The sequence below is a fragment of the Pteropus vampyrus genome, unplaced genomic scaffold, assembly GCF_000151845.1.
Source record: "Pteropus vampyrus isolate Shadow unplaced genomic scaffold, Pvam_2.0 Scaffold15, whole genome shotgun sequence".
NCBI lineage: Eukaryota > Metazoa > Chordata > Mammalia > Chiroptera > Pteropodidae > Pteropus > Pteropus vampyrus.
The window spans coordinates 13,593,018-13,616,893 of NW_011888796.1; the positions used below are offsets into that span (position 1 = coordinate 13,593,018).

At 41.2% G+C, this 23,876-nt stretch overlaps 2 long non-coding RNA genes across 2 annotated transcripts in view; one reads left to right on the forward strand and one right to left on the reverse strand.

The window, feature by feature from the left end:
- LOC111734689 overlaps nucleotides 1–23,876 on the reverse strand; it is a 194,731-nt gene that overhangs the window by 144,717 nt on the left and 26,138 nt on the right. The window lies entirely within an intron of this gene.
- LOC111734686 lies at nucleotides 8,856–12,960 on the forward strand. The gene is made up of 3 exons (XR_002778556.1): nucleotides 8,856–8,932; nucleotides 10,718–10,845; nucleotides 11,233–12,960. It is a non-coding gene; the product is annotated as an uncharacterized LOC111734686 (long non-coding RNA).

Consider the following 23,876-nt stretch of genomic DNA (forward strand, 5'->3'; position numbering starts at 1 on the left):
CCAGGAAGTCCTGGAAGCAGTGTGTAGCTGTAACATATATGCATGGAAAATATTAATTTTATTTTTAAAACAATCTAGCAAGGTAGGTTAGTACTATCATACCACATTTTATGGACAAGGAAATGAAGCCACCGAGTGATTAAGCTACTTTGCCCCATGTCACATAACAAGTCATGACACAAATGGTATCAGAACTCTTGGCCTCTGGGTTTTTAGCTTGTTTCTTCACCTGTGAGTCACTCCTTTTTTCTTTCTTTTTTTAAAGAGACTTGCCTTACAGGTCCTCACAATTCCATTTCCAAAGAAAGTTACACTGATAAACCAAATGCAGAATGGCCCAAGACCAAGCTTTTCCTCATCCACAGGCACATCGTTCTGATGAAGCAATTCAGAAAACACATACGCTGATATCCAGCAACAACCCTCACTCTCAATTACCAGGATCCAAGTAGGTGGGATCTACACATTCAGTCTCAACGAACAACTGCCGCACAGAAGCCCAGAGGAAGGGGAAAGCCCCAAACTCAGGAAAAAGTTTCCTCTTTCAGGAGCCAATTCAAGCAGGCACATGCAGAAAGAAAGCCACACCAAAAGAAAAGTCGCTGAGTGAGATAACCCACACCCATATCATTCTTACCATTTACAAGGCTCCTACCCATAAATGAGTTCACATGCACTCACAACAACCCCATGAGACAGGCATTATTAACATCAGCCCATGTACAGAAGAGAAGAGGACCCTGAGGCTCAGTAATGTTCCATGACTATTTGGATCACATACTTAGTAATGGCACAGCCAGGCCCAGAGCCCAAGTCATGTGTATCCTATCTCAAGCTTTCTTCTTCAACACCCCATATAAAGAGGTCTGTGACAATGGTTGCTTTGTGATCTCTCCCTCCCTCCCTTTCTCTCACCTTTTCGTTCCTTCCTTCAAGAATTTCTTCTATGAATTTTATCATAAGAATAAGAATGGCCAACACTTAAGTGCCTGCTGTATTCAGGAACGGTGTGGTATGTGTTAGGTACCTTACATGGATTTTCTCTTCACTATTATCTCTAATATGTAGACGAGAAAACTGAGGCACTGAGAGGGAAGTAACTCAAACTAGGTCACCAGATAGTAAAATGTAGAGTCTAGGATTTAAACCCAGGCAGCCTGACTTCAGAGTCAACACTCTTTAATTCATCACTGTCTTGCTTTCCTTTAATGCAAAATGAGAAAGTGGAAAAAAGCTTGATTTTTTTTATATTGACCAGAAAATTGGTGGTAGTTTTTAGGAAAACACAGTTCTCACCTGTTGGGGATCTCACCAGTTTTATGGGTGAGCCCTTTCTCTGAGCTAGGTCTGGTTTTCATTTTTAAAGACAAATCAGCAAAAGATCATTTTGTATTTCCTTTTCTTTCCCATCCAGTACAGTGCTAAATGACATGCAGATATTATCCACACTGGTTTCAGCCTTTGACTGGTAAGATTGCTTCATCATATCAAATGTCTGAACAGTTCTGGTCTCTGTTATTGAGGATATGAACAAAAAAGAAGTAGCCTTTAACCCAGCTAAACTTCATGGACACAAAAGGCAAAAGCTTTCAGAGTTGGAAAGTTTTTTTGGACATCTTTTATTACTTCCTCTGGGAAGAAATAATGAGTATTAGCAGCATCTAGTCATATTTTAATCATAATTCTGTTGTCTTGACACAAGCAAGCTCAAAGGTCAAGTACCATGCTATATCCAAAGAGCAAAAATAAAACAGCAAGCAATAATAATTCTCGAAACAAGAAATTTCTCACAGAAATTCTTTGAACAGTATGTGTCCCAATTGTTGCAATAGATGTGCTTTATCTTTCTTGGAAAGGTATACACAGATCTTGTGTGACTTAAGTATATAGGCTTGTTGTTGGAATTTGCTAATCTCATTGGTTTCTCATGAGAAAAGGGGAAAATCATTATATAGCATTGAGGAATTTGGGGTATATAAAAGGAAATTTGCCCAAGAGGGTTCCACTAGCTTCCATACAAACTATGCATGGGGAAAGACTTGTTTTTTCTTCCCAATCTATCAGGAACATACACTTTTATTGAAAGAAAAGGAAGAAAGAAGAAAGAAGAAAGAAAGAAAGAAAGGAAGGAAGGAAGGAAGGAAGGAAGGAAGGAAGGAAAAAAGAGAAAATTGATGAAGTATGAGAAAAAAATAAAATAAAAAAAGTAACACACAATATACGTACCCAAAAAACTGTAACATAAAATCATTTCTCATATTGTCATAAAGATTTTTAAATGTTTAATTTTCAATTTCTGCATTTTCACAGACCACTAATCAACACCTCCAGGGCCTACACCAGTTGGAGGACTGTACTTTGAGTCGCACCCGTTTGGAGTGTGTGCAAGAAACATACTACTTGCTCTTACTACCAATTTTACCGATTTCTTGAAATCAACCAATTGTTTCCATAAAGGTAGTTGGATCTGTGGTGGTCCAAGATCCCTTGCCAGCTTTAAAACTGCATTGCATTTTCCAAAAGGCTTTTTAATAGTATGTATCAAGAACTACAAAATATTCACATTCTTGACCCAGCAATTACATGTCTATGAATCTATCCTAAGGAAATAATACCACTTCTGCACAGAGGTGTTAACTGCTGGTTTATTGAAAACGGTCAAGACTGGAAACAGCATAAAGTCTCCAAATGAAGGAATCATAGAACAAATTATGCTCCATACTGCCCAGAGAAGCTTCTCCTACATGTCAGACTAGATCAAATTCCTCCTTGTATTCCCTCTCATGATCCACATGTATTTCTTTTGTGGCACTTACTATTGTGATTAATTAAACATCTGTGCAATTATTTAGTGACTCATAATACTAAGCCCTGTTTCTACTGTTTTCTCCAACACATCCCCCATACTTATGATAGTTTCTGGCACATAGTAGCTGCTCAATAAATGTTGACTGAATGAATGGACACAGTATGTATGAATTAATTCTAATGACTTGGATCCTCGTGATATAATATCAAGTGAAAAAATGAGTATGCTAGACTACAGTAAAAGAAAACACAAGAACATTGAAGCTACTTAACGTACTCCTAAGTACCATTTTATGCTGTTCAGCAAGAACTTGTTAGAATAGTTCAGGAAGGCCAAAGATCAGCTTTACTTGAGACTTGTAAAAAATATTAGAGTCAGTAATTGCTTTTTTACGGTATGTTTGAAACAAGGAGAAAAGCACTTAGCTGGGGAAAGTTGGTATCGTGATAATTATTTGGAAGAGAAAAAGCAGAAGTGTCCTGCGGCTTTTTTACTTCTATGCTATTCAGTAGGGACCCGAGTGTTCAACCTAAAGATGGCAGAACAAACAATGTAAAAAAAAATTTCAGTTCCATATAGAGGAGCTAGAGAGAGAGGGCCAAGTCACTTCGAGTGGCCTCAAGAATACAGGTGGTTAAGAATTGGATTTCAGGGCCTAAAGGAATTTCAGAGTCACTGACAGTCATCCCTGAGAGATTATAAGAAGCAGAAAAAATAAGTGAAGACTGAGGAGGGTGAAGGATTGTCAGAGAAAGTAACATTTACTCTTTGTCGCTACAGAGAACGCAAACAAAACCAAAGGATTTCAGTTATAGGTAAATAGATGTAAGGATCGATATAAGGGGGGGAAACTATTTAACTCGTTATTATCACCATTTAACACTTCCCTGCCTTGTGTACCTCAGATGCCCTGCGACTTGACAGAGATGAAGGAAGAAGGTTGGGGGAAGAGCGTTAATCCAGAATTCTGCCATCCCTGCTAATTCAAGGAAGCTCTCTCATTCTCTCTGGCAGCCTAAGCCACAAAGTCACAGCCATGATCTCAGAACCAGTGAGCTTGAGTGTTTCGGTAACTTCTTTGTTTTCACCACCAGCCCTCTATGGAACTTAAAACAACTGCAGGCTTATGAAAAAGACTAAGGGTGCATCATGGCTTGTAAATCAAAATCCATACCAGGGGAATGGTGCTCTGGGAACAACGGGGCACTATGTGATTTACCCTTCGCTCACCCTAACACCAGTACAAGCAAAACAAACAGGGTGCAGACTAGAACACAGTCCAGGTTCGCTTCCAATTCCTTCCCCGCCCCCTGCACCTTGCTTATCTTCTAATTTTCCTAATTATAAATAATCAATCATCCAATTGGTTCTGGAATTGCATCACTAATGGTCTGGAAAGATAGTATTGTGGTATTGACTGAATTTAGAAAGACCCAGGAAGAACTGTCTCCCAAACTTCAAACAACTTGCCCATCTAAACCCCCCCCAAAAAAACCCCAAAAACGAAACAAAAAGAAGCAAAAAAAAAAAAAAAAAAAGTAGAGATAACATGCAGCTTAGACTAAAGACACCAAACACCTTGAAGATAAGATACATAATCTCAAAACAGTCCATGGAAGCTGTGAAAATGCTATCAGGATCATCTCCGAAAAATGCAATTTACTGTGAAAGTCTAATCAGTCATTTGGCAAACATTTCCCTGGACAGATAAGAGATTAGGGTGGGGGTGAGAAGAGATGGGAAAGGCACTGTGCCAGAAAGAAGGAGACTTAATTACTGGTATTGATCTCTCATATCAAACCAACGCAGTTCTCTTCCATGCTTCAAAAATTACTAAAAATTACAACACAGAAAGCAAAATAAGTTAAAAGTGAACAGATACATTTTGGAAACAAAAGAATCAAGTTGTTCATATAGAATATAAGTCTGCTTTTTACTCACTTTATCTGGCCCACATTCCAAAGCACTTTAGAAAGGTTAGTAAACAAACAATCGTGTCAGGCCCCAAGCATATCTCAGAGCAAGCACAGACTGGGCTCTCAAGGTCCTCTTCTGCTACATGAGTCCATGATTTACTAAATATTCATGATTCCATCCGTTTGTTCCACATTAATAAACATCTGTTCTATGTTAAAGCACTCATGTTTTTTATAAATCAGCCATTCTGCCCTATTGAAAGCTCCCGTAAGGGATATTGTTTTACCCACCGATTAGGCCCTTCATCCAATTATAGCAAAAGGCTACAGAATGACCTGCCCAATTACTAACACCTGGGACCTACTATATGACCGACCAGGGCATCTTATGAAGCACAAGTCAGTTGTGACATTTAGAAATGATGGATGTTCAGGAAGCCTGTCTGCGGGGAGGAAAGTAGGGGAACATTTCTTTGACTCTTTGCCACATCATTAGCTTCAAGTGGAAAATAATAAGGTTCCCAAAGTGTTTTAATAGATACAGTACAAAGCAAGGATCTGAAGTCTCAGGGATTGACTGCTAGCTTCTCAAATCTGCTTTTTATAAAAATGCTTCGTTGACCACAGCACCCACCTTTCTGTCAAACTTTATTTTTCTAGTCAACTACATGTGATAATTTACAGTCTTTTTAAATTGCCTCCATAGATTTTTAATTTTTATCATTATTATAGTAAAAGCGCTGAAATATGGCACCACCACCTCTCTATTTGTGAAGGGTCTGAAGACCCTTCGTTTTTGCAGTTTTTGCAGGCAACCGATATTGCAAAGTAGAGGAACACAAAGCATGGTCTGAATAGGTCTTTTCATTGTAGGGAGAAGAAATTTGAGAAATGCCATCCAGAGAGGTGAAGTGACTTGCCTGAGATCATACAGCTTGTTGGAGCAGAGTGGGCCAAGGAAGTCAGCTCTCCAGATCCCTTGTCCAGATTTTTTCCTATTTCTATTATATTTCTAGCATTTTGTACTCTCTTATTTATTAAGCTTGAATTGTGTTTATACATATATAAGGTTTATTTATAAATATTTTATAATTGAGGCTTTTTGATGCCTTAGTTCAGACATTTTTTTTCTCATAATTTGGAATTAGCAAAGCGCTCTGTACATTTGTATCTGAATTCATAGGCCCTCTGGAAATTGAATTCCTTTGAGAAAGAAAGGCAGTTGATCACTGTGCTACTCTTGAGAGTGGAGCAGAAAGCATGATGGACATCCCTTTCAGCAGACATCCCCCCTCCCTGCCAGGAATGAGGAGGCCCAGTCACAGCCCTAATGAAGCGAGACAGGTGGGATTAGCAGAGGCCCAGCTGGGCTGGAGAGAGCAGGATGAGCTGGGGCTCCAGAATACAGTCGGCCTGCAGAGAGGGTGAGGTGAGAGCAGGCAGGAAACAGAGGGAGAGGAGGGGTGATGGAGGAGAGAGGAAGGACCCTGGTGGGGAGGGAAAGAAGTAGCAGGTGCCTAAGGCAGATGATCCTGGGCAGAGTTAGGAAAGACATAAGGAAGAAAGGACAGGACAAAATGGCTGAATCAAGATAGGCAAGAAGACCAGAGTTTGGGGGGGTCAGGCCACCTGGGACACATCCCATGACTCCAGGAGCCTGGAGAACCAAGGGTCAGAGGGCCCGAGACTGAAGCCAGGGACTGTGTCCGCCCTGCTCTTTTTGTGACCCAGTGCCCAGATCACAGCAGGTCTTCAGATATTCGTGGAAGGATAAAAGGGATGAGAAGGGGTTTAGGAGACCAAGGCAGAAAGTCTGGTTATTTAGGGGCTTAGCTCAATCAAAAAGTCCGGATAACAGCAAAAAATGATCTGAAATTGAGTCAAGATCCCTGAGAAACAGTACACACTTCTCCCCAGAGTTAGAAAAGTGGGAGGTGAGCTCATGGCCAAAGGCAGTAAGGAGACAACAGGACAGGAAGAGACGTTAGAGGAGGAGGAGGGAGAGCATAGTTTGTTTGTTTGTTTGTTTGTTTGTTACTAATTATCTATAGAAGCCTCTGTTTTCTACCACCTACATCCCAAGACTCTTGATAAAGATGCTTTTGATAAAAAATATCTGTCATTGTTAAGTGTGTCCCATTATAGTATCATTATTCCACTTTGAGCCGGACTCAAGCCTTATCTAGAAATGGCTAATGCAATCTATAAAGAAATAGTCCCATAGGATGATGAGCTAGGCAGAAATAAATATCCACCAGAGACCTCTCAAATCAAGGCTTCCAAAGTCTTTTTATCAAGGAACTGCTTCCTCCACTTTGGATCTTTAGTTCCCAGGTCCGTAGGCGCCAGCCCGTTTCCTGCTGTTCCAGAAAGTGACAGATAGAGCAGGCCCAGGCTCAAGATCTCTCTTGAATTTTGATTTCCAATCTTCCCCCTGAAGACTAGACCTCTGCAGATTCTGATACCTTTCCCATCTTTGCAATGAGATGGCTGAGAAAGAGGCCTGACCCTGGCAATGTACAGCTCAGATTCCAGTAACTCTCCGCTCACACCAGGATTCCCAGATCTCTGCTTTTCCTCGAACTCCACCAAACCCTGTGAATCTTAATGCTGAGCTTGCCAGTTCTTGAAGCAGTTTCTGCCCAGTGTTCCCTGCTCCTGGACCATACCCAAATCAGCTGACCCTACATAAGTGACTCATCCAAGAACCACGGATTGTTAGAGGCAAAATTCAAAGCTAAGAAAGCTGGCATAGATGGTATCAGGAATAGGTTAGCACTCAGTTGATAAATACACACGAGAAAATTTAAATTGTCCTGCAAATGCAAGAATTTATAAAGTTTATAGCATGAAAATATAACATAAAAGGTCAAGAAGTTTAGGGTTTTAAAAATTCAGCTCAGGATATCACCACAAAGACCAAACAGGCATAATTATTGAAAGATCCATAATGGTGCCTTAAAAAAGTATGTCTCTGAGAACTGGTAGAAGGAGCTAGACCTGTGTTACTCCAGCTGTGTTCTATGGGAAACGAATATTCCTGAGATGTAAATTACTGTGCCATGATCAGGTTAGCTTAGAGTGCATGCTCCACCTTCCTCCTTGATATTCCCAATGCATTTAAGCATATTTCATGTTCCAAGAAAGTTCTGTAGTAAAGAACCCCATTAAATTTGATTTAACCTAGTCTTTTCTAAACTTACTTGGCCACTGCTCTTTTTCTGAAGAATACCAATTTGTTCTGAGAATATAGTTTGGGAAATTCTGAGGCTGATTTAGTTAATAGGTTTACTTAACTTCTGATTTTTTAATTCAATTACTAGCTACTTGAAGCAAGCTATTTGCATCATTAAATTCCCTGGCATATGCCCTAAATTGTATACTCGGTGTTTTGTTTTTGTTTTTTTTAATTTCCAGGATTTAGCAAAAGGATAAGAAAGTAATGATATCACTTCAAAAAGCCTTCCTTTGAAATCCATCAGTCACAGCTTCAGAAGATTGGATTTCAGAGTGGGAGCTATAACTGCTCGAGAATTTGTGTCCAAAAGCACATCTTTCTGGGGAATCAGAATATTACAGGCACATGACATATGAGTGGCTGGAAAAGACCCTAGATGTTGGCTAATTTATGCTGTAATCTCATAACCAGAAACAGCCTCAGCTGCCAAGACCGCAAGCTATGCAGTGGTGGAACTGGGATTAGAACCCAGATCTTTTGGTTCCTCTGCCAGGAAGTGTTTCCTGTCCTGGAATTATCTGCTTTTCTCAGAAAGCAAGAGCTCAGTCTTCTTCATCCTTAAAACCACAGTGGAAAGATGAGAAGGAAATATACCAAAATGCTAACACTGCTTGACAGAGAGGTAATATTTTGGTCTCAGTTCTATTTTTCCACATTGATGAAAATATCCACAAAGGGCATATATTGCTTTTATGCCAGGAAGAAAACAAAAACATTCTAAAAGATGAAAAGAAAAAAAAGTGGAAGGTAAAGTACATACCCTGGAAGGTATCATCTATATGGCTCCTAGTCACTGATCAAAATAAATAGAACTAATGAAATTCCATGGCATTTCCCTGTGCCAGGGGAGGCATTAGTCTGTGAGCAAGGATGACTTATTGAGGCAGAATGGAGACCTCCCTGCTGGCTGCTGGTGGGGCATCGACCCTCTGACTGACTTCATGCTGCTGTGGCTCCACCCACAGATTGGTAAGGAGCAAAGCCCTACTTTCCTGCTTTCTGTAATTTCCTCTTAAAGCATGTGTCTCAAGATTGGCTTTGAACAGCTCCTCAATTTCTAAAATCAACCTAACTGAATACACAAGTTTAATTGGGAAAAATTTTTTTCTTTGCCTTTCTATACTAATGCACTGGCCTCCCACCTAGCAAAAACTTCTCTTCAGACTGATTTTAATTCCTATTTTGGAGTCCAAGCAAGTTGTAAATTGTTTATATACGAGGGTGTGTGTGTGTGTGTGTGTGTGTGTGTGAGAGAGAGAGAGAGAGAGAGAGAGAGAGGCTGTTTAGGCTGCTGTAACAAAAATACCACAAACTGAACTGGGTGGCTTATCAACAACAAATTTATTTCTCACAATTTCTGGAGGCTGAGAAATCCAAGATCATGGCAGATTTGATGCCTGCTGAGGACCTGCTTCTTAGACAGCTGTGCTTTTGCTGTGACTTCACCTGCAGAAGTGGCAAGAGAACTTTCTGGGTTTCTTTTATAAGGGTACTAATTCCATTCAGAGGGCTCCACCCTCATGACCTAAGCATCTCCCAAAGCCTCACCTCCTAATACCATCACACTGAGGATTAGGTTTCAACATAAGAGTTTGGGGTGGGGGAGGGGAAGGGGGAGGGGGAGGGGAACACAAAAATTCAATCTATAGCAGTGTGCATGTGTGCATGCATGTGTGTGACAGAGCCAATTGCTTATTTGAATTGGACCTCTCTTGTTCCCTTTCTCTCAAGTTTCTCAGATGATTAGACTATACTCGTTCTCTCCACATCGTCAACTCATATCCACTCCTCACCAGGAGCAACTTGGCTTCTTCCTGTCAAACTACTGAGAGGGTTCGGCTAAAATCACCAATGATGAAGCACAGTCTCTCTTTTCATGGTACTGAACGTCTGTCTTGCCTTTGACCCTGATGATTGCTCATACCTTGAGAAATTCTCTACTCACTTGGTTTCCAAGACTCCATGATCAGTTTGTTTTCCTTATTCTCCTCTGATTAGTCCTTCCTAGTCTCTTTCATAGGTTCTATCTTTTCTTTTTTTTTTTTTAGACTCTTATTTCTTTATATGCTCCTTAAACATTAGCGTTTCCAATGTTTCTTTCTTCAGAGTTTTATCTTAGATCCACCTCCCATTTTACTCTGCAATCTCCCCCTGGGTGATTTAACCCATTTTCATGGTCCTGAACAATTCCTATTTATGTTTATGGCCCCTGAATCCACTCTCTCCAGGTCAAAAATCCCTCTAGATTTTTAAGTGCCTGCTGGATGTCCCCAACTGGGTGTCCACGGGCGCTTCAAAGTCAATATGCTGCAAGTCAAACTCATTATCTCTCCTATCTCCCAAACGTACGGCTTCTTCTACTACTTCCCACGTTAGTCGGTGAACTATCGCTAGAATGACCAACCGTCCCTATTTGCCTTGGACCGAGGGCTTCCCAGTACGTGGGACACTCCGTCTTAATAGGACAGTCTCAGGCAACCAGGGAGTATCACCCTAACCACCACCCATCACTGGCTCTAGAACTTGAGAATCATCTTTGACTTTGTTCCCTTCTGGCCTTCCTTCAATCTCCATGTCCTTTAAACTTAACTTTCTAAATAGTTATCAAATTCCCACTCTCCTCTGAACCCCTAGCTCATGCCCTTACTATCGTTTGCCTGTTCTACCATCCTCACCTCCTGAGGATTCTCCCTGTTGTCAGCCTTCTTCCTTTTTACAGGGCACTTGCTCATCATTGTCACTGTTCACTCTCAGGCTACACCACCTCTGCACCCTAGAGGAAGCTGTCCTCATGTCTGCTCTGCTCTGTGTTCAAAAAGATATTTGGGGGAATTTTTGATGGAGCTTCATTTGCGGGAGCTGCAAGACACTGTCCAAAGCAGGTGAGTGGTTGCTTTTCCTCAAAAAGTGAAGAAATGGTCAGAGATCACTTTGGTGATCCTAGAAAGTTTAAGGTGAGCAAGAAGTGTACCCTGGCCAATGATTTCTGCTCTGGTTTTCTGTCTTTCCAGGCTTCTATCTAACATCGAAATCATTATACTGTAATTCATAGCTCAATTTTTTGAAATTCAAAGAACTTTTTCTCAAATTCCCTTCCATATCTTTTTCCTAGAAAGCCATCAGAGAAGATGGTAGTGACATTATTATCTTCAAACTAGCACTCCCACCATGCTGTCTCATTTAATTCGTATCTCACCTCTGGGACAATAAGTCATGGGGTTTTGGCATGAGAGATTCAGTTTTATAAATACATTGAATTTTCACCACAGGTATGATTGTTTTCACACAAAACAGTCACAACAATCACATGCATGAAGACATCTCCAGACCTTTTTACATCTTAACTGTCAACAGCTTTATGAATTTTCATGGTTCAGCAGAAGTTTATTTTCACCACAGACGGAAATGGCTGCCATCAGGAATAGTTGAAATCCCCAGCTGAGATAAAGCAGAAGATTTCCATGCAGAGAAAATCAGAATTTGACCTACTGGTGCTACCATCTGTTCCTGTGTTAACCTGAGAGGTGGGGGTTTCCAGGGGACCCTGGGAATCATTCAGCTGTGAGTTTATGTTTTACTTGGATTGAATTCAGTCAATGTCTCTGACTTCCAGGCTTTGATGCTCATTGTACGTTTGCCTCTCAGATACGTGTACTATATGCTTTTGAACACACATATTATTAATAATAATCAAGTTAATTTGAATTGATCTAATTATGATAAGTAGACGGCATTCTTTGAGATTGCTGTGGATACCACTGAGATTGTCCACGTCAGGATTTCAGATCAGGGACTACACAGCCTCTTTCTTTTTCTGATGGCCGGCTCTGGAATAGTGGGCCAGCTATTCCTTTGTGGCTTTAGAACTGTTCTATAGTAGCACTGACAAACAGAAGATGTGGCTTAGCCTGATAATCACATAAGCTGTGAGGGAAAAATTCATTGTATTCTGAGATTCCTTTTTCATTGGGTGGAATGACAAAATCAGCAGCAGACACCACATGTCCTTTTGTAGAACTGCCCTGAAGACTGATTTCCGTGTTTTCCCCAAGAACCTCCCACCGAAGAATGGCCAAATACCAGACACTGAATGCCACAGGGAGAGACTCACCATTCCCACCATCCCTGCCCCCTTTGCCAAAAACACTCTGGGAAACTCCCTCTGAAGTCATGCGTATCTTTTCTGGACTGTGATCCTGCCTGTGCATGACTGTGGCCACTGGCAGCTGAGCATGGCATCTAAAGGGCAGACATCTGTTCCATGAAGACAGCAGGGACAAATCTTCATTTTAATTAGATTTAAAAGATAAACTGCTAAGATTAACAACAGCAGCCAGTATTTCTAAGGGCAGACTGTACACACTGCCTACCCTTGTCCCATTTACCTGGTGCCTGGGATGAGATACCACGACCAGTCTGAACAAGCCTTCTCAGACTTACTCAACTCCTTTTGCTCGATGAGAACCTTTCTTCATTTATTTCTAAGTGAGAGAAAATGTCGAGATCATACTTACATCAAACTGGGTGAGGTAACCCAATTCAAAAGTGGCTTTTCTTTAGGTTTGTAACTTGGCCCTCTGTCTCCTTTTCTGCCCCCAATTTTATTGCACAAGCAGGATGATATTTGGGAGTTTTGTTTTAAAAAGAGAGCCTGGCTTGGCCACAGTTGGTAGGCAAGCCTGCCACATGCTCCTGCCTGGCCAAACCTGCCTTTTAACCACAGACAGAGCAGTACAGTCCGACCAGTTCTATATGTCATTATCACAAGAAGTGAGCCCCCACAGTTCCTCTTTCATTGTCAGCAGAAAACTGATTTGTATTTTAGTATGTATTTACACCTCGGATCGAACAGGAAGATCAAGCCAACAATTACCACTCGGACATGCCAACCAACCCATTTCAGCAAACATTTATTGATCACTGGCTATGTCCCAGACACTAAACTAAGGTGAAATAAAGGTAGTCCCTTCAAGGGACTCAAGGAGTTTAGATTTAATGTGTGGAATTAGACAAATACACATCTAAGTATAGATTAGTGAACTAGAATGTAGAAGTCAATATTCGAAATGCAACCCAGAGATATAAAGCCATGGAAATATTTTTAAATGGTTAAAGACATACGGAGAATAAAGAAAGAATGTCTATAATATATTAAGGATATCTATTTGGAAATTAAGAATGTCTATTCGGAAATCTAGAAGGAAATAATAGAGGGCATGAAGAAGGAGCAATAATCAAAGAGATAAAAGCTGAGGATTTTCAAAAAATAGGGAATTCCAAAAATTCACAAATAGAATAAATAAGAGAAAATCTGCAAATAATCCCATCATAATCAAACTATGAACACCAAAATGGAGCAATAATCTTAAAGGCATTAGAGAGAAAAGACAAAGAATAGCAATTCGAGTGATGCAAGATTCTCCAGAACAATATTAGAAGCCAGAAAAGATGGGGGAATAATATCTTCAAGTAGTACATAGCAATAATAAAATAATTCCGGCTGTGAAAAGATTGTAGTGGAGTTACAAATAAGGTGCTCCGAGAAAGCTAAGGAAGGAACAATTAATTCTGCATGTTGGTAGTGTTGAGGAGTGGTGAATGGAACAAACGGCGTATGACTAGAATTGGATCCTGATAGATGAGGAAGATTTAGACAGCTGGGGTCAGAGGAAGTAAGACTACAGCTAGCTCTAGAATTCTTTGTTCAGATGAGGAAGAGGGTTATTTCTAAGTCGATGCAGCTCCACCCAAGGTGCCCAGAGTGTAGGCTGTAAGCAGATGCCAGCCCTCCTTTGATTCTTCAGTTTGGTGCCCTTATACAGGGCATGATCTGCACATTGATATCTTGCTGGCCTGTGGAGAGGTGCTCCAGACAGAGCAACCTGAGCAAAGGCCTAGAGCTACACATGGCAGTTCTGGTGTGTACAGGCAATAGCAAGCAATGGAAAGTCTTTAGTATCTGAATCCGGTAAGTATGCCTTCTTCCTTGTGTTTGAGCTTGTGCATGGGACTATGTAGAACACGCATTTCTTTTTTTTTTTTTTTTAATTTATTTATTTTTTTATGGTGACATTGGTTAACAAAATCCAATAAGTTTCACCTGTATACTTTAACAGTAAGGCATATATATATATTTACACTGTGTGTTCACCTCCCATAGTTAGATTTCTGTCACCACATATTTGACCCCCTTTACCCCGTCTACCTCCCCTTTCCCCCCACCCCCTACCCTCTGGTAACCACTAGTCTATAGTCCATGTCCATGAGTCTCTGTTTGTCTTGTTTATTTGTTGGTTGTAGGTTTATATCCCACATATAAGTGATATCGTGTGATTTTCAACTTTTTCTGTCTGGCTTATTTTGCTTAGCATGATTATCTCAAGGTCCATCCATGTTGTCACAAATGGCAATATTTCATCTCTTCTTATGGCTGAGTAATATTCCATCGTATATATATACCACAGCTTCTTTATCCAATCACCTATTGTAGGACACTTCAGTTGCTTCCATGTCCTGGCCACTGTGAATAATGCTGCTATGAACATCAGTGTACAAATATCTTTTCTGATATAGGTTTTCAAGTCTTTGGAGTAAATACCCAGTAGAGGGATTGCTGGACCATATGGTAGATCAATTCTTAGTTTTTTGAGGAACCTCCATACTGTTCTGCATAGTGGCTGTATCAATTTGCAGTCCCACCAGCAGTGTATGAGGGTTCTTTTTTCTCCGCTTCCTCTCCAACATTTGAAGAACACTCATTTCTGTGAGCGGGAGAGGCAGCAAAATGAGAGCTAACTAGGAGGTTCAAGGTTGATGAGGCTCTTCTAGAATACAGTCAATGTGATTTGTAAGGACATCAGGGACCTATTGGAATCCTGGAACTAAGGAGGTCAACCACAGTTTCACAAGTCCCTCTGCTTCTCTCCATGTTTCAGTGTAGCCCTGCCATTGCTCCCTGAAGCCCCTGTGGGCCCTGTTCATTTATACTTCTCCACTCTATGCCATGGGAAAGGCAAGAAGTTAGAAACTTCCAAAGAGTCCTTCTCACCCTCCTTGCAAGTCCTGGATCTCTGACTCCATTTGCCTATTCATAATAGGACAGAGTATTATAAAATATTGAAAGATCCAACAACAGTATTTTCTGACAGCCAGTGTGGGGTTTCCTGCACAACATCAGTGACAGTGCCCACCTCTGACTGCTGCCCAAGCTCTCCTAGGAACCACAGGCTCATGGCTTACTTCACCATGATGGCTCTTCTCTCCAAGATGTCAACTATCATTTCCTCCCTATGTCTGTCTTCTCCAGGCAAAGAGCCTCAGTCTTTTTCTTAAGGGAATGCTCCATAATCACCTTAATATTGTCAGGATTTGGCATAGCGCCTTCATTCATCCCAATCACAGGTCTTAACCTGCCTGCACTGTAACCCCATTCACTAGAGCCTTCATTTGAGGGTGATGGCCTTTGTTTGTTGATCACTGACAATAGCCACAAGGTTTGGGGTACTAGTGGATATATAGTAGATACTCACTAAATTAGTTGTGAAATAACTTATCTTTCTCTGGATGTTCCGTGGACTCAGAAAAATATGAAATCCAGAACCCGATATAGGTAGCCCCAACTTCCATATACATGTGTACACAGAGAGAACTGTCCCACCCTGTGGCCACAGCATTTCCATTCTTGGCTTCCTCACATTATCCCTTTGGGTAGCAGCAGCTTCTCATCAATCATCAAGCCTGTCTCTACTTTCTCCTCACTCACAGAATGGATTTTCCCAAAGATGGAAACAAAAAGCAAGAGCACTAATAAAACCATCCCAACACTCCTATGGGTCCTTTCTCTACCATTCTCCAACCCAAATCTCTGCTGCTACGCAGGTCCTGTTTTCATCTGGAAAAAAAAAAAAAAAAGTAAGCTTCTCAAGAAAACTGACTGTCCTAGCACAGTGCTAGGCACACAACCAATGTCTGTGAGACAGTATAAAAGTTAAGAATGGAGTCTTTAACCAGTCACCCTGAATTTGAATTTTTTTCAAACTTTTCAGTTCTGTGACAGTGGGTAAGTATCAAACCTCTCAATGTTTTTTCCCCTTATCTCTAAAATGGAGAGAGTAGTGTTACCTACCACACGAGGCCAGTGTGAGGATTAAATGTGACAATACAATCAAAATACCTGGTCTGTAAGTAAATGTAAGAGTTGTTGACCATCATAATAATCATTATTTAATAAATATTTATTGAATTAATAAAAGGTGAATGCAAAATCACAGCACTGGACAATCCTTTGCTAGATACACTTTTTCATATTAATACAAAACATTTATCAAGTCCTCTCTGCAAGCTGCTGAGGGTACAAAGATGAACAGCACCTGAGATAATGTTACTTGGGAAAATATTCTTTTCTCACCTTTTCCCTATATTTGATGCTGTAAAGTGTCCCTAAGAAGGCGTTGGAAGGTATCAGAAAATCTTTTTTAAGCAAGTCCCTTAATCCTTCTGGGTCTCAGTTTCCTCCACATGAAAGCCAGATAGTTTGGCTAAGTGATCTTTAAGGCTCCTTCTAGCTCTAACAGTGTACAATTTTATAATCATAGAGATTTAGTTGTTTGTAAAAAACTCTCATTTCTGTTTCAGCAACTTTTTTTCCCTACTCTCCTCTCATGGACTAGGAAAGCCCGCAGGGCACTCATTTTTGAGGTCACAAAAGAAGAAGAGCCCAGACCCCTCAACCCAGCCAACCAATAGCTTCAATGACAACAAGGCAGGGAGAAGAGTTTTCTGCAGACCTGGGAAGCTGGTGCATGACTCTCTAGAAGGCTGGTAGGCCTGGGGTCTGTGTGGGAGGCCAGCTGCAGCCCCCACACAAATCAGACTGGCTGTGGGGGCATACAGATCAGATGCTTTCAGGCTGAGACCTAAGAAGAAACTGATCAGTCTCTTATTTATATGACAGTCCAGCTTCTAGTGGCAGGGAGCAAAGCTATACAGAGATGTACTGAGGCTCTGATGGTCAACTGTATGGCCACAGACCCTCACTGCCTTCCTGGGTCCATTAATCAAATAGAAGACTAAACAGTCAATCAAAGTCAAACCATCTCTAGGCTCTTGAAACATTTTAACAATCATTATATTATCTCTGAAGTTTTTAAGCAGTGTATTAGGAGTGGGTAAAAAAAAAAAGTACTTAAACATTTTTGAGGAGCTACTTCATCTCAGGTTGAAGGAGAACGGGCCGGGGTGAGGATTCCCTAGAAACTGACACTGAAACCAAGATCTCTCAAGCATGCAGATGCCCCAACCACCCCAGCAGCTGCACAGGAGTTGCTTGCTAAAGCAATTTTGAAAACCATTTAGAAAACTCTAAGGGAAAATAGGGCTCAGTGACTCCTTGCTGGGGCCAAGGAAAAGCTGGCTCTTATCCTCACCTGGGCCACCACTGCCTGAGGCAGATGGGCCTTTGGAGTGCTTAACAAAGATGGTCTATGAGTCCAAATCCCTCGCTCTACACTTTGTCATCGGCCCCACAAGCATGGGCCAGGATGGTACAAAATGATTGAACACATATCTTGCTAAAATTGAATTGTAACAGATTGTTGAGGGAAAACTGAATCGAAGCATAATCCCAATTTCATATCATGGCAACCCTGTACGAACAACTCTTGCCGTGTCAAAGTAGGAGCACAGCTCTTCCCTTCCCAGTCTCAAGCAGTCTTCAAGAGGACTCTCAAGAGCCTGACAGCCACAAAATTATCATTAAGTCTCTTGATGGTGGAGCCAGCACAAACCAGGAAAAATATTTTGTCAAAAAAAACCTCACAACTTGAAGGGGATAATGCATTTTCTTCCCTCTCCACCCTGAAAATCCATCCACAATGTTTTCTCCATGAAAGCAATCATGTTTGCTACTTCTCTCTGCTAGTGGGAGATAATAAGCCAGGCTCTAGCATCCTTGGTGAATGCAGAGGAAAGCATCCCTGTTTATTTTGTAACAGGGAGACTGCTTCAAAGGGACTTGGGAGAGAGAGATTTTGAATGGTTTCTCTTGAAAGATGAGGACTGTGGGTATAGCGAGGCACGCTTTCAGAGAGAAGTGTGTGGCATGAAGCCCACACAGAGAAATCAAGTACTAGTCCTGTGAGTCATCTGGAACTTTAGCCTGATCAGGTCCCAAAGAACTACTTAGACAGTGCAGACTGGTGGAGGTGCTGCCCTTGGTTTCATGAAGCACAGGTTTTTTTGTTCATATGTATTTGGAGGTAAGAGTATGTCATTTTTGGCAGCCACAAACCTTGCCATATGCTGAGAGAGAGTGATGGTTGAATTACATGCTGCCTAATCTTTTGGTGTATCACAGCTGAGTCACATCCATTTTGACACTTGGAGAATATAAATAGAAAGATTTAGGGAGGAAAAAAATAAGAAATCTGTATCTTGGACTTTTCCAAGTTCTCCTTGCTAGTATGTGCTGTTTTCTTTAGTAGTCTTGGCCGTGTTAGAACAAAGCCAGAGGAAAAAGAGATTTGCTCAATCTTTTGAGTATCTTTGATATATTAGAATAAGAGAGTTTAATTGAAGACAGAGAACAAACGTGCTTTATTTCTTACAACTAAGTAGAATTTCCTAGAGCAGGGGTGGGGAGAAGAGAGAGAAGCTTATGGGCAATGGGCATTAGATTGAAGTCCTTTGAGACCGAACCCCTTCTGCTGCCTTCACGACCTCATTAAGTATGGGGAAGCCAGAAACATACAGTGACTCCTGTACCAGGGGATCCAAGTCCAGAAAGCATCAGGGCACAAGGCCAGACACTGTTGAATTCTTCTATCTTGCACTCTATGGCTTCCTGACAAAATGATGCATTATTTTGTTGGCTTTCATGCTGTTCTCCTGAGGTGAAACATAAAGTTTCAACATGTTTTATACCAAAATGATTACACTAGAGAAGCCTGGCATGTAGCTACCTCGAAGGAAGATGTCCTAGAGGAGGGAGAATTGACCAACGATGTTTAGTTACAAGACACAGAAATTAGGTAATCTGGAAGAGTCAATGTTCAAATACAGCAACAAATATTTCCTAAGCAATCACCAGAATAGTATAAATTTAAAAGGTATAGTTCCAGCCCTGGGGAGCTTATAATATTTGTTGGAAGGTTGAAGGTAAGACATAAATATTTTACAATTAAAAAGTAGTAAAACAGGCAAGCAAAGCCAGAGGTTCTCTAGGAACTTGCCAGAATGAAATCAGAGGAAAAACTCACAAGGCCATTTAATCTATTATGTACAAGTCTTAATATTAGTCTTCTTTCTGGATGTCTACTTTACTTACCACTATACTGGGCAATTATGAAAAGTGTTATTTCTCCAAGTATGGAAACTCTTGATAATGCTTAGAAAAAAGAGGAGGAGGAGCATGTATGTGTGTGTGAGAGAGAGACAGAGAGACAGAGACAGAGAGAGACAGATACAGAGAGAGAGAGAGACAGATAGAAAGAGAACGAAGAAGAGAATGGAAAGGAGAGAAGATGAGAGGAAAGGAGAAGGGAACATTAGGGAGGGAAAGAAAAGACAAGAGAGAGTAGAGAAAGAGGTCCCTCGATTTAGGTAACCCCTACCCAGAAACAACTAAGCACTTTCTATCAGTATCAGAATTATTATAGTCACTATTGTCCACAGAAGCTTTTAAGGTATCTTAATGTATGAGAACATTTCATATGCTTCACAGAGCAAACTAAATTAAAATGATCCTTGCACCTGGACCCGTGGGACTCTGTGGGCTGCCTGCCTAATGGCAGGAAGTTTTGAGCACACACACAAATAGAGGACAGCGAGTCTGCTGCAGTGTGGGGCCGTGACTTTGGGGGCACTCAGATAGAGAATAGAGTATGTTTCTGTATTCATCTGAGAGGATAGAGATAGAAAAAATTAATTATGTCATTAAGTAGTATGTAATTATCAGGCACTTTTAATGCACTGTATATTTATGGCAATTTTCTAACGGAATTTTACAATGATATCCCACAACTAAGATTTTTTTCTGTCTTTCTGAAATTCAATAGTTCTACAAGGAGCTCACTGCATCTCCTTTAGCTTAATTCTGTCATCAATACAAGAGGAGAGGCAGATAATATCAGAGCTGAGTGCATTGGTTTACATTTGGACATTCATATTTTCTCTCTCCCTCTCCCTCTGTCTCTCCTTCTTCTTTCTCATTCTCATTCCCTCTCTTGCTCTCACTCCTGCTCGCTCACTCTCTGTCTCTGTATGTATTGTGACGCAAGAAGTAAAACTGGATCAAAGCTTCCACATAAAGATCACAGATACTTCAGTTAAACTCCTTTCCCTAAAGCCAAATAAAAATTTAAAAGAATGAAAAATAGAAAAATAAAAACTCCACCATCTTCAAAGAAACTAGGAGACAGTCACAACTCCAAACCTCAGTGTCTGGAGGAATGGAGGCCAAATAGAGCGCAACTGGCCCTGAACTGAGGGAAGACATAAGGATAGACACGTACGTCCACAGATTTCTGATGAGATAGAGTTCTCCACAGGGGAGTGGCCCAGAGACCTCTTGGCTGATGTGTCAGGGTCTAGGAACATGGGCAGGGACAGAAATCTCCCTGAGTCCTGTTCTAGGCTATGGAGCGGAAGGCAAGGCCAGGCCGGTACTAAGTGCACACACATATTTGCAAGAGGCATAGTGGAGAGGAAGCCAGCTGGCAGAAGGAGCAAGACTAGATGTTAGATGCACAGCGGTGACTTCAAACCTACTAGTAAACATGGTTCTAAACTAAAGATGATTTTGCCCTCCAGGGGACATTTAGCAAAGTCGGAAGATTTTTTTGGTTGTTACAACTAGGGGCAGGCCGGTACTAAGTGCACACACATATTTGCAAGAGGCATAGTGGAGAGGAAGCCAGCTGGCAGAAGGAGCAAGACTAGATGTTAGATGCACAGCGGTGACTTCAAACCTACTAGTAAACATGGTTCTAAACTAAAGATGATTTTGCCCTCCAGGGGACATTTAGCAAAGTCGGAAGATTTTTTTGGTTGTTACAACTAGGGGCAGGCCGGTACTAAGTGCACACACATATTTGCAAGAGGCATAGTGGAGAGGAAGCCAGCTGGCAGAAGGAGCAAGACTAGATGTTAGATGCACAGCGGTGACTTCAAACCTACTAGTAAACATGGTTCTAAACTAAAGATGATTTTGCCCTCCAGGGGACATTTAGCAAAGTCGGAAGATTTTTTTGGTTGTTACAACTAGGGGCAGGCCGGTACTAAGTGCACACACATATTTGCAAGAGGCATAGTGGAGAGGAAGCCAGCTGGCAGAAGGAGCAAGACTAGATGTTAGATGCACAGCGGTGACTTCAAACCTACTAGTAAACATGGTTCTAAACTAAAGATGATTTTGCCCTCCAGGGGACATTTAGCAAAGTCGGAAGATTTTTTTGGTTGTTACAACTAGGGGCAGGCCGGTACTAAGTGCACACACATATTTGCAAGAGGCATAGTGGAGAGGAAGCCAGCTGGCAGAAGGAGCAAGACTAGATGTTAGATGCACAGCGGTGACTTCAAACCTACTAGTAAACATGGTTCTAAACTAAAGATGATTTTGCCCTCCAGGGGACATTTAGCAAAGTCGGAAGATTTTTTTGGTTGTTACAACTAGGGGCAGGCCGGTACTAAGTGCACACACATATTTGCAAGAGGCATAGTGGAGAGGAAGCCAGCTGGCAGAAGGAGCAAGACTAGATGTTAGATGCACAGCGGTGACTTCAAACCTACTAGTAAACATGGTTCTAAACTAAAGATGATTTTGCCCTCCAGGGGACATTTAGCAAAGTCGGAAGATTTTTTTGGTTGTTACAACTAGGGGCAGGCCGGTACTAAGTGCACACACATATTTGCAAGAGGCATAGTGGAGAGGAAGCCAGCTGGCAGAAGGAGCAAGACTAGATGTTAGATGCACAGCGGTGACTTCAAACCTACTAGTAAACATGGTTCTAAACTAAAGATGATTTTGCCCTCCAGGGGACATTTAGCAAAGTCGGAAGATTTTTTTGGTTGTTACAACTAGGGGCAGGCCGGTACTAAGTGCACACACATATTTGCAAGAGGCATAGTGGAGAGGAAGCCAGCTGGCAGAAGGAGCAAGACTAGATGTTAGATGCACAGCGGTGACTTCAAACCTACTAGTAAACATGGTTCTAAACTAAAGATGATTTTGCCCTCCAGGGGACATTTAGCAAAGTCGGAAGATTTTTTTGGTTGTTACAACTAGGGGCAGGGGGTATGCTCTGGCATCTAATGGGTAGAAGTCAAAGATGCTGCTAAACATCTAAAATGCATAAGACCTCCCTTACGACAGAGGATGATTCAACTCAAAATGTTCACAGTACAGGGGTTAAGAAGCCCTGTGCCAAATCATCAGATTAGAGGCCTCCCTGGAGCCATACTGCTTCCTGCTTGCCTGGAAAGGGAAATTTGGATCCCTGAGCAGAGACCTGCTCCTGGGATGTTCTCATGACTCACTGGATCAGATGAGAAAGGCTTTTGAAGCAATATATTTAAAATGAAGCTGTTGCTACCCCACCTCACTCACCACCACAACATAACAGTTCTTCAGTAAATGACTGGCTTGGTTAGGAAAGCATCCATTCAAAATTAATAATCGGAAGGAAATCAATAGGCAAAAAAAAGTTGAAGGCTATTGGTTTAGAGTGTGAAGTTTAGAATTTGAAAGAGCTGGGTTCAAATATTTAAAAAGTCTTCCTAGCAGCCATTTGAGAAAATAGCTTTTAGTCTAAGGTTTAGCCTAATGAAAAGCAATCCTCATGGGTTGGCCAAGGGAAACAAATTTTCAGGAAGGGAGACTGTTTAATGAGCTCCTGGCTGTGCTGAGGTCCGCTGAATCTCTAGTTTGTCAGGCTGAGCCTCCTACTCCATTCCAGGGTTCTGAGGGGACCAGGGACTGTCTCCCCAACTCCTAAGACAGCAGAGAGCAGGGCAGGACTGTTACGCTAGATTTACCACTGTGTTTTTCTGCTCTGGGATGCTTTAGATCACTCTGTGGTTCAAGAGGGTCCCTTTTAAATGACCACAAAGAACTTTCTAGTAAACCTGAGTCATCGAAAAGCAGTCCAAATATGTGTGAAGCCTGGCCAAATCCCAGCTCAAAAAGCCTTAAGAGCCAATTCAGGTGACTCCAATCACTAGCTCACACAGAAAAAAAAGTGGTTTTCTTGTTCAAGTTATCACCAAACGCTAACTCTTTCCCCTGTTGCCTAAATTGCAGACATGTTCCATGTTGATTCTTTATCATGGCTTTTGCACCTCATTTACACAGGAGAAAAAAATTACCAAGTTTTAGGAGTTAGCAAAGAAAAAGCCAAATTCTCATGCATAGTTTACATAATAATGATGATGATTTTAAAAAAATATTAGATGCCTACTACGAGGCAAATATAGAGCTGGTGATCGAACCTCTGTTGGATTTTGAAGTTCTAAATTATGACGTTTCTACTGACTGAGTTTGAGTCCTAGTCTTATCACTTACTTGTTCTCTGACCTTAACTACGTTACCTAATCTTTCTGAGCCTTAGTTTCCTCACCTGGAGAATGGGACTACTCTATTGAATTATTGTGCTGACTAAATCCAACATATGTAATATGTGAGTAATATTTAGCACAGTGCTTGACACATTGTACACAATCGATTTATCCTTGCAATTCATTGTTGTTTTATTTTTTTTGTTGTCATTATATATAGATATAGATATAGATATCTAGATATATATCATAAAATTTACCACGCTAACCGTTTTTAAGTATGCAGCTCAGTGCAATTAAGCACATTCACATTGTTGTGCAACTTTCACCACTATCCATCTCCAGAACTTTATCTTCTCAAAGT